Consider the following 14285-nt stretch of genomic DNA (forward strand, 5'->3'; position numbering starts at 1 on the left):
GCCGCAGTCAGATGAGGTGCCCTCACTCATGTCTGGGGTGGCAGAAGGGGAATCAAGATCAGAGAGGCCTTTGAAGGTGTGTGTGATCTGTCAGGGTTGAAAAACTACTCTGGCGGAGGATCTCAAAACCTGGTCTAGGCAAGATGCTTTCCCAACATGGCACAGCACTTTGAGAACCCACAACCGTAGAATGGTCTGGGTTGGAAAGGACCTTACGATCATCTAGTTCCAACCCCTTGCTGTGGTCAGGGACCTTCCACTAAACTATGACTGAACCTTGAAGACAGGGCAGCTGAATGGGTCTAGCAGGACGATGGAACTCACCTGCACCAAGAGACACAGCTGGGCTCCTTTGATTTTGGAGAAACTTCTGCACCTTCTGGGCTGTGTAGGGTGGAGGCTGGAACACAGACATCTTGAAATGTGTCTGAAAGCCCTTTCCTAATAACCACCTGTGGTCTTGGCAACAGCAAAGGCTTTGTCTTGCACTCTGGCCTTGAAAACAGTTATAACCCCACAATTTAATTGAGAGTTCACTCAGACAAACACCTAGTTCAGCGCTGTGTTACTGCTACTGAAGTCAGACAAAAACAACTGCATGGTGTGATGGGTGAGTACTTGAAAAGTAAACTGCAGACCATGAGGTATATGCAGGTAACAGCTCTAAAGCTTGAAGGATCAACTGGCATGGAGGTTATTCATCAAATTCTGTGTTGCTTGAAGGCAATGACAGCACTAATATATTAAGAAAAATGTAGTTTCTTCTCCTTCAAGATATTTGGAAAGAAAAGATGACAGATGCGTAGCTGAGAAGCATATTGCAGAAGTGTGTAAAACAGGTTATCTGTCAACAGACGTGCTAGTCATCTGTCATCGGACATGTCTGGAATATTTGTTTTCAGTTTTGCCACATCTGTTATTCACTCTCTTTATGCTGTTTAACAACATGTCTTATAGATCACAGTGGGACCCAGTCCTCACTCCAAGTTTAGATCACACAAGATGTAAGTAAGTATGTTTTGAGGAATGATCCTTGCCCAGAAAAATCATCTTGACACCAAGAAACCTGCAGTGATAGCACACTGCATTGTTTGATTTTTTTGACTTCATCATTAATTCCTTTTGCCATCCAATGCCCAGAACAATTTTCTTCCAGTCAGCCATTTTAATATTACCTGCTTCCCCTCTATCTTTCTTGCTTCACTAATAAAGCTATGAGAGCTACAGTAACATCAGCATTACAGGAACTAATACATGCAGGTTAAAAAAGAAACAAGCAACAGAAAAAGAGAGTCTGCTTATCTTCATTTTGATGATTCCTGGCATTGAGCACATTTCTCACAAGGTCTAATTTTGTGCCTGCAGATGAAAGAAGGAACAGGGCTGGACAGCATTTTCAATGAAGCCACACAATTTCCTTAGGTCTCAGCAATGAACATTCACTTTACTTTTCTTCTATTTCAAAACATATTTATGTTTGGGCCAAGAGAACATAGAATTTCCAGATTGCTCTGTGGCAAGTCCCTGGGAAGAGATCCCAGGAATTTAGCTTAGATTCTGACCTTGCTTAGGAGTGCTTTTGGGTTTTTTAAGATGTGGAACAAGTTAAACACAAACTTGAAATTACCATTTTAAAGATTGCCTTGAGAAGAAAACAGTCTTTAACTAGGTAGACAACAACAGAATGAAGACTTCGGTATTCTTCATAGTTTCCCAGGACTAAGACATGTTTCCTTCCATTCAGTGGATCAAACGCTGCTTAGAGCTAAGACAAATCTCTTTCCTGAATATGCACATGCTGCAAACATGGAGTATAATAGTGTGGTCATCTAAAACCTCTTAGCATGGAAACAGAACATGTCCCACAGACAACATTTTCAGTTTGCTACTACCAAAGTAGAATAATGAGTAAATTATTATATGAGCTCAGCCTTTTTCTCAGTCACTTCCAAATCATTTCCTGAGATAAATGGGATAAACGGAAAGAAGCCAAGCCTACAGAAAGCGTGATCCCTACCAGAGATATTATTTTGATGTTCAGATCACACCCAGTCAGAATTATTATTTTGATATGAATTTGCATGTACATTATTATTGATATTAATGGGAGTGGAAGATGGACATGAGTTATCAGAATTAGGACAGTGGGATGGGAATGACACATAATGAAAGGAAAACTCTCTGCTCAGGGAATTCAGACAGTGCTGTGCAGTCACTGCTATGCTATTTGCCACGTGCTATATACAGTCACAAAATATTCCACTCAGTCAGAGACATGGCCAGAAAAAGCCCTGTGAACCCCAAAGTCTTACAGTCTTATAATAACCACTGAAACACGCCCTCCACCGCAAAAGGAGCACAGCAGAACTGCTAGGACAAGCTGTATGTAATTTGTCCCAGTATGTGAAGAACCAGGCAAAATCAGAGGGGCTGGTTTCAGCACACTCACATTTTTGGCTACCTTAATGAAGCTTCCTAATGCTGGAATGAGGTATTATAAAACGATTTGGAGCTTTTGGAATATCCATTTTTTTCAGTGGCTAAAAACTAAATTTGGTTACCAATATTTGGGTGAAAAAGGATCCTGTCATGAAGTCCTTTAAAATTAAACTTTCTCCCCCCACCTTCCACTTTTTAATGTGTAAGTTTATATTCCTGAGAGGCTTTGGACCAGCATGTTAAGAGGCTATATGTGTTACTCTAAGTTCAAATGCAGTATATCTCCAAAAAGTAAAACACATTGGAGTCTTCATGCATGCTTCTGGATTGGAAGATAAAAGGACATAATGATGATACAATAGTCCTTCATGTAAAATGCCATTCCTATTGCCTGCTACACAGTACATAGAATGGTTTGTGTTGGAAAGGACCTTAAAAATCATCCAGTTCCAACCTCCTGCCATGGGCAGGGACACCTTCCACTAGACCAGATTGCTCCAAGCCCTGTCCAACCTGACCCTGAACCACTGACAGGGATGAAGCATTCACCACTTCTTTGGGTAATCTGTGCCAGTGCCTCCCTACCCTCACAGTAAAGAAATTCTTCATATTTTCATTTAGTCTTTATTGGCCAACACCAGCACAGCAATCTGGAAAACCAGTGCCTATCTATTTGTGTACTACTTTGAAGAGGAAGATAGGGTAGGTCATGTCTTGTCCCACACAAGAGGAGTGGCTACAGAAGAAGGGGAGCTGGAGCTGGTTAAGACATTATGCCAGGACCTCCAGGATCTAGAGCACATGTCAAACCAAAGCCACACTTTGAGACATCAGACCAGTCCTGAAGAACCTCTACAAGTCTCTTATGAAGACAGGCTGAGAGAGCTGGGCTTGTTCAGCCTGGAGAATAAAAGTCTCTGGGGAGAACTTAGAGCAGCTTACAGTGCCTAAAGGGGCTGACAAGAAAGCTGGAGAGGGGCTTTGGACAAGGGCCTGTAGGTGCAGGACAGGGGGGAAATCGCTTTAACCTGACAGAGGGGAGACGGAGATGAGGTCTTAGGCAGAAGTTCTTCCCTATGAGGGTGGTGAGGCGCTGGCACAGGTTGCCCAGAGAAGCTGTGTCATCCTTGTCAGTGTTCAAGACCAAGCTGGAAGGGGCTTGGAGCAACCTGGTCTAGTGGAAGGTGTCCCTGCCTGTGGCAGGGGTTGGAACTGAATGAGCTTTAAGGTCCTTTCCAACACAAGCCATTTTAGGATTTTAAGAAAACTCCCTCCTCTAGCTGCTTTGGTTCAAGTGCAGTCATAATTCAGAATCATGGGAACAAACCTTGTACACTGTTGTAGGTTATTATTTAACAAAAGCAAATTGCCATTATTTTTTATTGAGCCTGAGGGGTGGTTTGCAACCCATTCTCATGCTTCTTGATGCTTTCAACCCAACATGAATTCAACCCAACATGAACTCACGCTGCAGAGCTAGCTCCTAAATATATCAGATCATGATTTGATGATGTTGGCAAAGTGGCTTCAGGAACCCTTCCCTTTAGGAGCTTGCAACGGTCTTTACCCAATGCCCTGCTCTGATACTCCTGCTCCTTCAGGGGCTTCAGGGCTCCCATCACCAACACCATACTCATGTATAATGAAGTTACATATTACTATATATTAAGCTTCTGTGGTAATTAGGGATAAGGGAAAGACATTCCCATTAGCTGTAGAGGGGAACATACAGAGCACCTTTGCTCATGGACTAACCCTGTACTGCTGGACAGGCTGCAATACCTCAGCAGAGAGAGCTTATAAGAAATCAGCCAGGAATGTTTAAACAGCAATTTGGAATCACCAAATACTAGCCAAATATAATATAACAACAGCGAGATATAAATATATTTATTCCTATTATTAGGAGTAGCAATAGTTACAATTACTGGTTATTATTAGTAGTATTTTTATGGTACCACTTAGAAATTCCCTTAGTAGACCAGACTGCCATTGCAATCTGCGTGTAACGCTGTTACCATGACAGTTTTGCTGTTTGCCAGTGTGTTTTGGCTAGAAAGCCAGCTGTTGAGTAGCTGCTCTCCAAGTTGCTGAGCAATAAATCTCAAACCAAATTCATGAACCAGATTTCTGCTCCAAGTCTCAATCTTGTGACTTGCTGTGTAGGCTGCTTCTCGACTCCACCTGCCTTCATGCTGCAAAAACACCTCTGTCACTGAAACTGGTGGTTCCTAAGGCTGATTTTTGCAAATAAATATATGTTGCATGTTCATTCATACAGGTAAGTGTAAGAGATGCTACTGGTGAGACTGATAATGCAGAAAGTATTTGCTGCCTGTGAGAATGCTGTAGAATAAAAGGCTCTGGGGAGAACTTAGAGCAGCTTCCAGTGCCTAAAGGGTAAGACAAGAAAGCTGTAGAGGGGCTTTGGACAAGTGCCTGTAGGGACAAGGCAAGGGGGAATGGCATTAACCTGACAGAGGGGAGATTGAGATGAGCTCTTAGGCAGAAGTTCTTCCCTGTGAGGGTGCTGAGGCACTGGCACAGGGTGCCCAGAGAAGCTGTGGCTGCCCCATCCCTGGCAGTGTTCAAGGCCAGGTTGGATGGGGCTTGGAGCAACCTGGTCTAGTGGAAGGTGTCCTTGCCCATGGCAGGGTTTGGAACTGAATGAGCTTTAAGGTCCCTTCCAACCAAAACCAGGCTGTGATTTTATGGTTTGTGAAAGGTTCTGAGGAAACAAAGGAAGATGAGAATGATTTCTTTGCAATACAAGAGAAAAAGCTTTTAGATGCACATTATACTAAGAAAAAGGTATTTAACTGAGCAGGATGAGACTTACTTTGTAAAAAGTCAGTGGTTTCTTATAGAGGAGATTTCACTGACAGATTGTCAGTCTCAAGAGATCCACAAACTATTGGCCTGGCTTTCAGCTTGGTCTTATATGTGCTAATGCTGTTCATTCTTTCAAGATGATACAGTCATCTGACTTTTTTCCTTCTTGTAACAACATGTGAAATTGTTCACTGCTCACAGTGAATTTCACTGTGGGGTTCACTCGTAAATGAAGTTCCCCTAAAATTTTCTTTGCCTTCTGGACAAAGGTATATGTTATCCTATACAGAGCAAAAGTGCATCAGAGGTGCATGGGGAGTTCTCAGGTGCTCACAAAAAGCCCAGTGATTTGGCTGATGTAGGACATCAGGTGACACAACTCTGTTGTCACCAGGACTGCAAGCCCTTAGCATCTAAGAGCTGTTGGGTAAAGCCACGGTATGTGAACTAATGGTCCCAAACCATTACCTACCATGTTGAAATCCTTATCACAGAAGTGCTATGGTTGTGATTTGCATCTCTCCAAAGTGTGGGTTCAGTAACCTTTCCATCTGTCATTAACATTAATCTCACTTTGTAATCTTCCTAGTACCTCTGTGTCACCAATATCCCCACAATAGGTGTTGTGTTTTCTAATGGTCCACTTCACACATTCAGAAGTCTTCCATGCTTACACTATTGTTTAATTATGTCTTTTAGGGTTAAGATATGATCAGTGTATGTATACCCTCTTCTGAAGTTAAACTGACTTTCCTCAAGCCTACCATTCAGCTGTGTCTGCTTTCTTGTTCACAGGTACTCAAGCAAATGCATTCCCAAACACAGCAAACAAGCTAATGCCTCTTGAGTTTTATATTCCTTCCTGTCACCCCCTTTTCTTTTTCTTCAGCTTGCTGTAATCACATCTGAATACCAGGGACAAGTTCTTCTTCAGCTTTAAAAAGCACTCGGAATACTTGATGCTGTCCCAGGGGTGCTACCTTTGTTGTCAGCACAACCAGGAGGATGTGATGCTTCAGGACAGCCACCATCCGTGTGTCGCACAGAGGGCTGGATCCAAGGAGCAATGATAACTCTTCAGTGGCTTTTGGTCTTGATCGTTGTACTTGACAGCCCTGTTTGATTTTTTTCTTTCTATTTTAAATTTCCCAGCATAGATTATAAATGCTCTTTTCAACAGGTTTCCACTCTTATTTCTACCTTCTCACGTAAAATCCTGAGTTTTCCTGTCTCCTTTTTCAATAGATCAACTTTTGAGAGGTGAGACATTCTGACAGGTTTCTGACTCTGTTCATGTGTGGCAGCATGAATTTGTGACCTCCTGCATCTGTCACTTTCTCAAGCAGAGCTTCACTCATATGTCTCTGAAAGGATTTATTTAGAAATATTGATGAATTAAAAATACACCTGGAGCTTGGTGTTATGTACTGATTTAATGCTTTATTCAGGCTCATCAATCTTTATTCAGACTAATCACAAAATTGATCTGTCTCTTCACATTAAACTCTTTTTGCGTTAAGGGGACTTTTGTCCTTGATCAGAATTTATCTGATTAAAGATGTTCCATGATACACACAAGCAAAATACTGCATTTTAAAGATGAGGATTCAAACTTACCTGTTGTGATCAAATGGAAATATCAAGTCTTAATTCCATCCTTTGGGCAGCTTAGCGATAGCTTTCTGAGGATGCTCTCCATTGCTGGCCAAAGGCTGTCAAAACTTACAGAAGCAGTGGCCAATCTCCAGTCAGAGGGCAAAATTTAGTTAGGTCTTCTTGAGGCAGATGCCCAGTCACTTCTCACCAAAAAAGACCAATGCTACAGGCACTATAAGAAAAAGACAATGAAGAAAACAAATATTGTTTTATTAAGTCTCTTACATGTAAGCATCATCATGTGAGGCATCACACAAATGTGATCTGAACAGCTCATTAGCTTGGCTAGTGCTGCTGTAAAATGGCCATGTTGCACATTTATAACAAAGTAGTATGCTTGCAATAAAAACAAGCTTGTTATAAATAAAACCATCCCCAAGTTATTTACATCAATCAGAAAATAGTCACAACAGTATGAATGCCTTGGAATTGGTAACATTTTAGTTCTGCTAGAAATCAGTGTGATGATTACAGCTTCCAGCTCAGGTTCCAGGCAGACATCTTTCTTCCATAGCATTTTTCTCTGTTCCTTCTGTGCCAGCTCTTATAAAACAAGATACCACAGGATTTAATTCTAAAAATCTAATATTACTGCCTTGTGGTGAACTGAATACTACAGATTCCTTCTTGATAATACTGTCTCATGGGATTCCTGTGCAGTAACAGAATCTCCTGGGATTCCTGCCTGGTAACCATATCTCACTGGACTTTGGTAGTGTTTCTCCCATTGGATAACCCCAGCCCCACCAAATAAGCAGTCATAAACCTTATGCTCTCATTATTTTACTCTACATTTTTTTACTAATGTCAGACCTTGCACTACTTAAGTCAGTGGTTTCGGTTGGTTGCTTTTCCCTCTCATTGATTTTCACTAAGTCAGAAGGGCTCCAAGAGAAAAGAATATTATGGAATATTTTGACTGACAAAAACAGTGTTAACATTAAGAAATACTTTAAAAGTAACAATAATACAAATACTTTGTGGTTGGCTTATCTACATACTCTTATTCAGCTCCTGCAGAACTGGCACTTAATCTTTAACAACACACAGACTAGAAAGCTTTTTGTTGGACTGAAAATGAGATACTCTAACAGTTCTTCCTCTTTATGCCAGTGAGAGAAATCACAGCTAAATTTTTTTAAAAGGAATATACTGCACAGTTCTTAAGTCAGATTTTCAGTGAACACCTCTACTGCTAGTATAGATAAGCAATAAAACAAAAGCCATAAATCAACTGTTATTCTTCTGGGTTTTATGGTACTCAAAAGGGTCACTAAAATATCAGGAGCCCACTGCAGCAGATACTGCACCCTTAAATAATGAAGGACACAATCCAGGCTTTCTGTTCTTAGCCAATCTCTCTACCCAGTTCCTCACAGCAGATTGACAGGGGGTAAAATTATTCCCAAAAGCCCACAAACACAGACAGTTTTGTTCTGCCCAGTATCTCCAGGCCCTTTTCCAACTCTTTCCAGGATGTGAGGTCACCCTGGGAAGCAGCAATTAATCCACTTGCAGGGTAATTCTGGCATGAGAGGCTGGCCTCCATGGTTGCACATTTGGCCTGTTTCATCAACCTGTAAATCTGAAAGTTGGTCAGGAGACATCTGCTCTCCTCCGTCCTGTGATATTTCCAGGCTCAAAAGTTTTGGTTTGAGCTTTCCTTTGACTTTAGTGTTTCTAATGGCTCACTCTTCAGAAAGTGATGGAATCTTCATGGTTGGGGAAATCAACTTGATGGAGGGACTGCTGCGGAGCTGGGAGCCAGCCTTTCTTCGGAGAGTGGTTTCATGGTGGTGTCATATTGTCATGACAGACCTCTTGGAGCACTCACTTCTACCAGTGTAGGTCAAATAAAACAGTAATACGCTCTATGAAGAAATATTCACTGAGTTTTTTTTCACTAAGCTCTGGACAGACCAAAAGGTCCTGACCACCATCTTCCTGGCTTTAGTAGAGCTCTGATCAGCTGAAGCTCTGGCTCTGTAAGAGAAAAGAAGTTTGAAACGCAGACACTACTGGAGCTTGAAACACAATGGAGGTACCTTGAAGAATATGAATGTTAGAGATGAAAGAAGGTAAGCAGACAACATCTTCTGTTCAAGCCCTCTATCTCCTGCTGCATATTCAGAAAAAAAAATGGGCAAATGCCATTTTTCCTTCTCAAAGCTGTCTTTCAGTCCAAATATAACACAACTCCAGATCTTACAGCTGTTCTGAGCCCCTTTTTGAATCCAGACCATGCTTCAACACCAGCTTTTCTTTGGTCTTGATTAAGCCATTAAACCTCATATCTCTTGAAGCTGGAAGTATCTGTGGTAACAATCTCTGACCACTTGATGTTATTTTTGAGAGGATCAATAAATTTTCAGAAGCACTTTCTGAAGATAAAAAAAGAAAATAAGACTGACACACTTGATACTGGATCTGTCAAAACACCTTTACCCCTAAATAGTTGAATTTCCATGCCTTGAAGGTACCACTAAAATCAGCAGACAGATAAGTAGGAAAAAAAACTTTGAGGAGCTTCAGTGGCTTGGGTCCTGTCTGGCACTTTGGTACCCACTGCCATGACTAGAGGGGCTGTAAGTTCAGGCTAATACTATGGGGTGTGATAAATAGGGATGGTGTCAGATTAGGGTCTGCATGTGGGCTCTGTTGCCTTCTAGGGTACAACTTGCTGCTTGGACAATGAATTGAGAAAACAGTGGTGGAGACTTGTGGAAGTATCTACAGGCAGCCTGGACAACAAAAACAGGGAAAACAAAGCACTTCTGACCAGGGGGCTTCTGACAGCCTCTTAAGGGTCACAAGACTTTCTTGTGAGTCACCATCCCAAAAATACTGTAAGTGCTATTCGTTCAGTGCAAGCTGGAAACAATCTAGGGAACTCTCATCTTCAGGTCAGTGGGGGCTGGCAGCAGGTCGTGCTCTCCCTGGGAGCGAAGGGTGAGACGAGAAAGAGCACGGCTTTGAAATTGCTCTCATGCATGCTGTGGCTGGGGACTGGAACTGCAGAGAGGGAAGGGTTTATCTGCTGCCCAGAAGCAGAGCTGTAGATGCCCTTCTGCAGCTCTCGTGAGAACTGGGATTAGATACTTTTTAGAGCTTGAGGGATGATTCTGGACAGGAAAGATTTACGTAAAACTGGGACAACAAGAAAAAGTGCATGCAGAGACATATGGAAATTCCTGCCTTCCCACACCATTTTGTGTTCTGCTTAGGAGGGTCAGAAAGCAGCTTTGGTGTTTATCCCATTTATGGCCCACAGGACCTTCTTTAGGGCCTGAAGCACTCCTGCTATAAAAATAGGGGAGAAGCCATAAAAGCAGCAACATCTCATATATAGCACAAATCTTTTCTTACAGGATGGACAAGGAGCTGAATGCCTTAATTAGAAGTTCACCGAGTTATTTTTTGTATCTTACAGCTAACAACACAGAACATGGACTCCTGATTGAATACCAAGGCAGTAAATCAATGGAGGGTCTTTGCTGCCGTTCATGAAATGCTCCAGCTGTGCTCTTAAGGATTATAATGTCAACAGAACTCTTGATTTGAATCACAGCCTTGCCTTCACTCAGGGGCCGTGTATTAGTCTTGAAAAGCAGACAGAGTTTCATGGCTCAAAGAAAAAAGAAAGAATTACTGAGCTGAAAATAAAATAGTGATGTAGGGGAGGAACATTGTGATGCAGCCAAAGGAGATGCAGGGCAAACTTCAGCAAAAGCCTTTAGAAATGTGAAAGCTAAGACCTTTCTCTGTGTTTAGTATAAACTTCACCAGTTAAATTTAAGTGTTTAGATAGTGTTTCCTAATGTGTTTAGTGCTTAGTCAACTGATCAAGTACTCAGAGGGCACAGCTCCTCACAGCTTCACCAAAGCCACCACAGCAATGCCAGTTAACTTCAGCCAAGGATCTGTCCTTACTAAAGGTATGATATATAGCAGAAATACCAGTAAGCAAGACATGGATTATTTTAGACACAGGTAAATTTGTCCTGAGGACAAATATTTTTTCTGAATTGCACTTACGGTTATGCCTCTGCTTTAGAGCATGAAGAAACTGATGAAGATTCAACTGTATTCCATCAGCCTGGATTCCTGAAAACTGTGTAAAAGGTGTAGTTTTGCCTCAAGAAATACTTGAAGCTTCCCAGGAATCCTTTGTCATTTAGCAGGTGTTCTCTTGCAATGATTGTAATAAATCTTAACAACCCACATGCACCCAGGCAAGAGAAAAAGAGCTGAAGACTCTCCTAATGATGACCTTGAAGCTGTTGACGAGGTCACAGTGGTAGTGTCATGCTGTAGTTTGCACATGTTCTTACTTTTTTATTCCTATAGGAATCAGCTGCTGCCAAAGTACACATGATACAAACTAGAATCTTGATTATCCAAAGCACAGTCATAGTCTCTGTTTCCTATAATACAGTTCTATCCCTGGTATTTATTGCTTACATTGAGAAGTATTTCAGTTATTCAAAACCTTGGTTACTCAAATTCAGTAATTTGACCCATTAAATTGATTTGCAATTCATTCAGCTGGCCCAAGACCATTTTCCCCTCTCAGAACTGTACTGAAGCTATGCAAATGTTTGCACAAAACTATTCAAAAGAGAAAGACCTAGTTTTCATTTGAATACTTTTGTTGAAACTAGAAAGGAGGAAGAACGCTCACAGAGCCCTAATATTCCTGGAACTCTGGGCAATTTTTTGTCTTTGCAGGAGCAAGAAAACTGGCACTTCTTCCTCTCCAAAATGTGTAATTAGTTGAAAATGCTGCTTTTCGCTAGCGCCAAGGTTGAACAGCAGCTCAGATACAACATGCTTAGAGAGTTGAGACAAGTTCCTGAAATGTAATACTAGTTTCTATTGCACTGACTCTTGCAAAGCCACTATAGCCAGTGAGGATGATAGCAGCCTGTTTCCTGCCTTGGCATCCTGTTTATTTTGCTTCCCCACCACCACACATGAAGCCTGTGTAGAGCTGTGCAGCTCATGCTCCCTCTGCCATCTGCAGGACAGCATTCAGGGCTCATGTGCACCCAGCTGCCCTGATGGGCATCAGACTCTCCAAAAGCCTTTGTGCAGGATTTTCATCTTGTCATTTCCTTGTATAACATGAACTTGTGTTCTCATGGGCTCTCCAAGTATAAATAGACACATGCCTCCAAGGTTGAATTTTACAACTGCTAAATGTATTACTGCTTTGCCATCACAGTCTAGACAAAGGAAGTACAAGTTTGTTTGAGATGTGAACTCAGAGTATCAGATCCACAAGTAAATGATGGAAGTCAGTGATGTTAAAGAGATGTATTTTGTTTATCTCTGTAAAAGTGATTTATTTGTGAAAGTGTGTGTAGGATAAAAACCCACAAACCTTCACCTGGTAAGGTTCTCCAAAGCACTTTTCTGAATGGACACTGGTTCTTCTTTCTCCCTGTCCCTGCTTCTTTCCTTCTTTTTCCTCTATCAGTTTCATGGAGGAAACAGCAGCACCACAATAGCAGCTCAAGTTGAACAAGTGTTTTTCTTCTCTCTCCTTGCATTTTAATCTGTGTCCATATCTCCTTTCTAATTTTGCTTTAAAAAGATTGCGTGGAAGAAAGGCACAAAATGTCCGTCAGTCTTTACACAGCTTTTTGACTAAATGTTTCATTATTTTCTACAAAAAGAATTCTTCTTTTGTTTAGCCATACATGTTCTCTACATTGACCATAACCTCCAAAGCTTACCGAGAATGCAAACTCTTGCCTACCTTTTTAATTTACCTCCAAACTTGGAATCTTGTTCCAAGAGTAAAACACTAGAATATTCCAAACTTAGACTTCAGAAATTGTATTATTTTGCAAGAGTTTGTTTTACAAAAATTCTTTTGTTCCAGAAATTTAGAATTTTTCATCTCACTGTAGATAACATAGGAAATGGATCTAAACAAAAATTATAATAAATAAATGTATAAGCATAGATAAAAATTTTGTTTTAAATTTAAGTTTGCTATGAAAAATGAGTTGGGTACAGTATTGGACTTGTGTCATGATATAGTGCAATTGCAAAAATCATAACATCTCTTGGCAGAGAAGCTAACTTGTGGTTTAAACTTAAACAAAAAGAAAACAGTATTAAGTTCACATTAAAGTAATCTTACTTTATATTGAACTACAAGTCAGGAGCCCATCCTTACCCTTTAGGAAAAGGTATTAGAAGAAAGCAAGATTGGAATCCTTTCTCTTTTCCCAGCAGAACATAGTCTACCTGCTAATAAACCTGATTAAATTCCAGGTCCTTATTTTCCTGCCCCCAAACGTCCCTGCATAGCCACAAACACCTAAAAAATAACCCCCAGGCCCTCCACTCAAGCACTGTTACCCCTCTTTCCAGTAACTGGAGCCTTGTATGTGCCTGCAAATCAGGTTTACAGAAGCAATTGAGCTGTGGGGCTTATTGCAGCTCCTTAGGGAAACTCTACAACTGGAGGTAACCACATTTTTTTTCTTAATAGGGATTAACAAGGAAGGAGTTGATTTTGGCCGGAGAATGGTCACCAGCTGCCTTCCTTGGGTAAAAACGTAGAGATTGAACTAATCTGTGGCCTTGTCAGGCTCTAAGAGAGATGTGCTGGAACACCTGGAGCTTTCTTTTGGCACAGGGGACTCTTTCTTAAGGGTGGTGGGGTCTCTTTTAAGATCATTCTGAAGCTGGGTTACTAGGCTGCTCATGTGCTTTCAGGCTTTTTGGGAAGAAGCACTTTTTCCTTTATCTATATGAGTATTTGATCTACATACAGGAAAGCAAAATTAAAGAGATTGTCTTATCTCAAAATGCACACAGACGTGTTGAACCAGAGGGAAGAGCATGGTCCACAGGAAGGGAAGTTGCGGGGGGGGGGGGGGGGTGGGATTTTGGTACAGCTTTTTATTAAAGCTGTGAAAATGGTTAGAGAAGGAGATGGCAGAAAAAAGATGATACAAAGCGAGTGAATTTGATCTGTGCAGTGCAGAGATAAGGGGGAACTTAACACTGGGTTGAGTTCTCTAAGAAAAAGCAACAGATATGTGAGATCACCCTGTTCCTTTTAGACTAGGAAATCTAGGATTTTTAAAAAGACAAATAAAAGAAAAGGCAAAAAACTCAATTCTGAAGAGTTTCGTTTTACCGCCCTCGTCCTCCCCTGGGAAGATTTTAGAGAATTTTTATTTCCTATAATTCTTTTTGAATGCATTTGCAGTAAAGTGCTGGAAATGCAACGTGTTTCATTCAGAACTGGGAAAACAAAGAGTTAATCTTATCCTGAGGGTTTTCTTTCCATATGTACTACTGAATATGGCTACCAGATCCTCAGAGCAGACAGACTA

Source organism: Pezoporus flaviventris, unplaced genomic scaffold, assembly GCF_033815535.1.
Source record: "Pezoporus flaviventris isolate CSIRO_AGI_PZ_B2104156 unplaced genomic scaffold, CSIRO_AGI_Pfla_v1 ptg000014l, whole genome shotgun sequence".
Taxonomy (NCBI): Eukaryota; Metazoa; Chordata; class Aves; order Psittaciformes; family Psittacidae; genus Pezoporus; species Pezoporus flaviventris.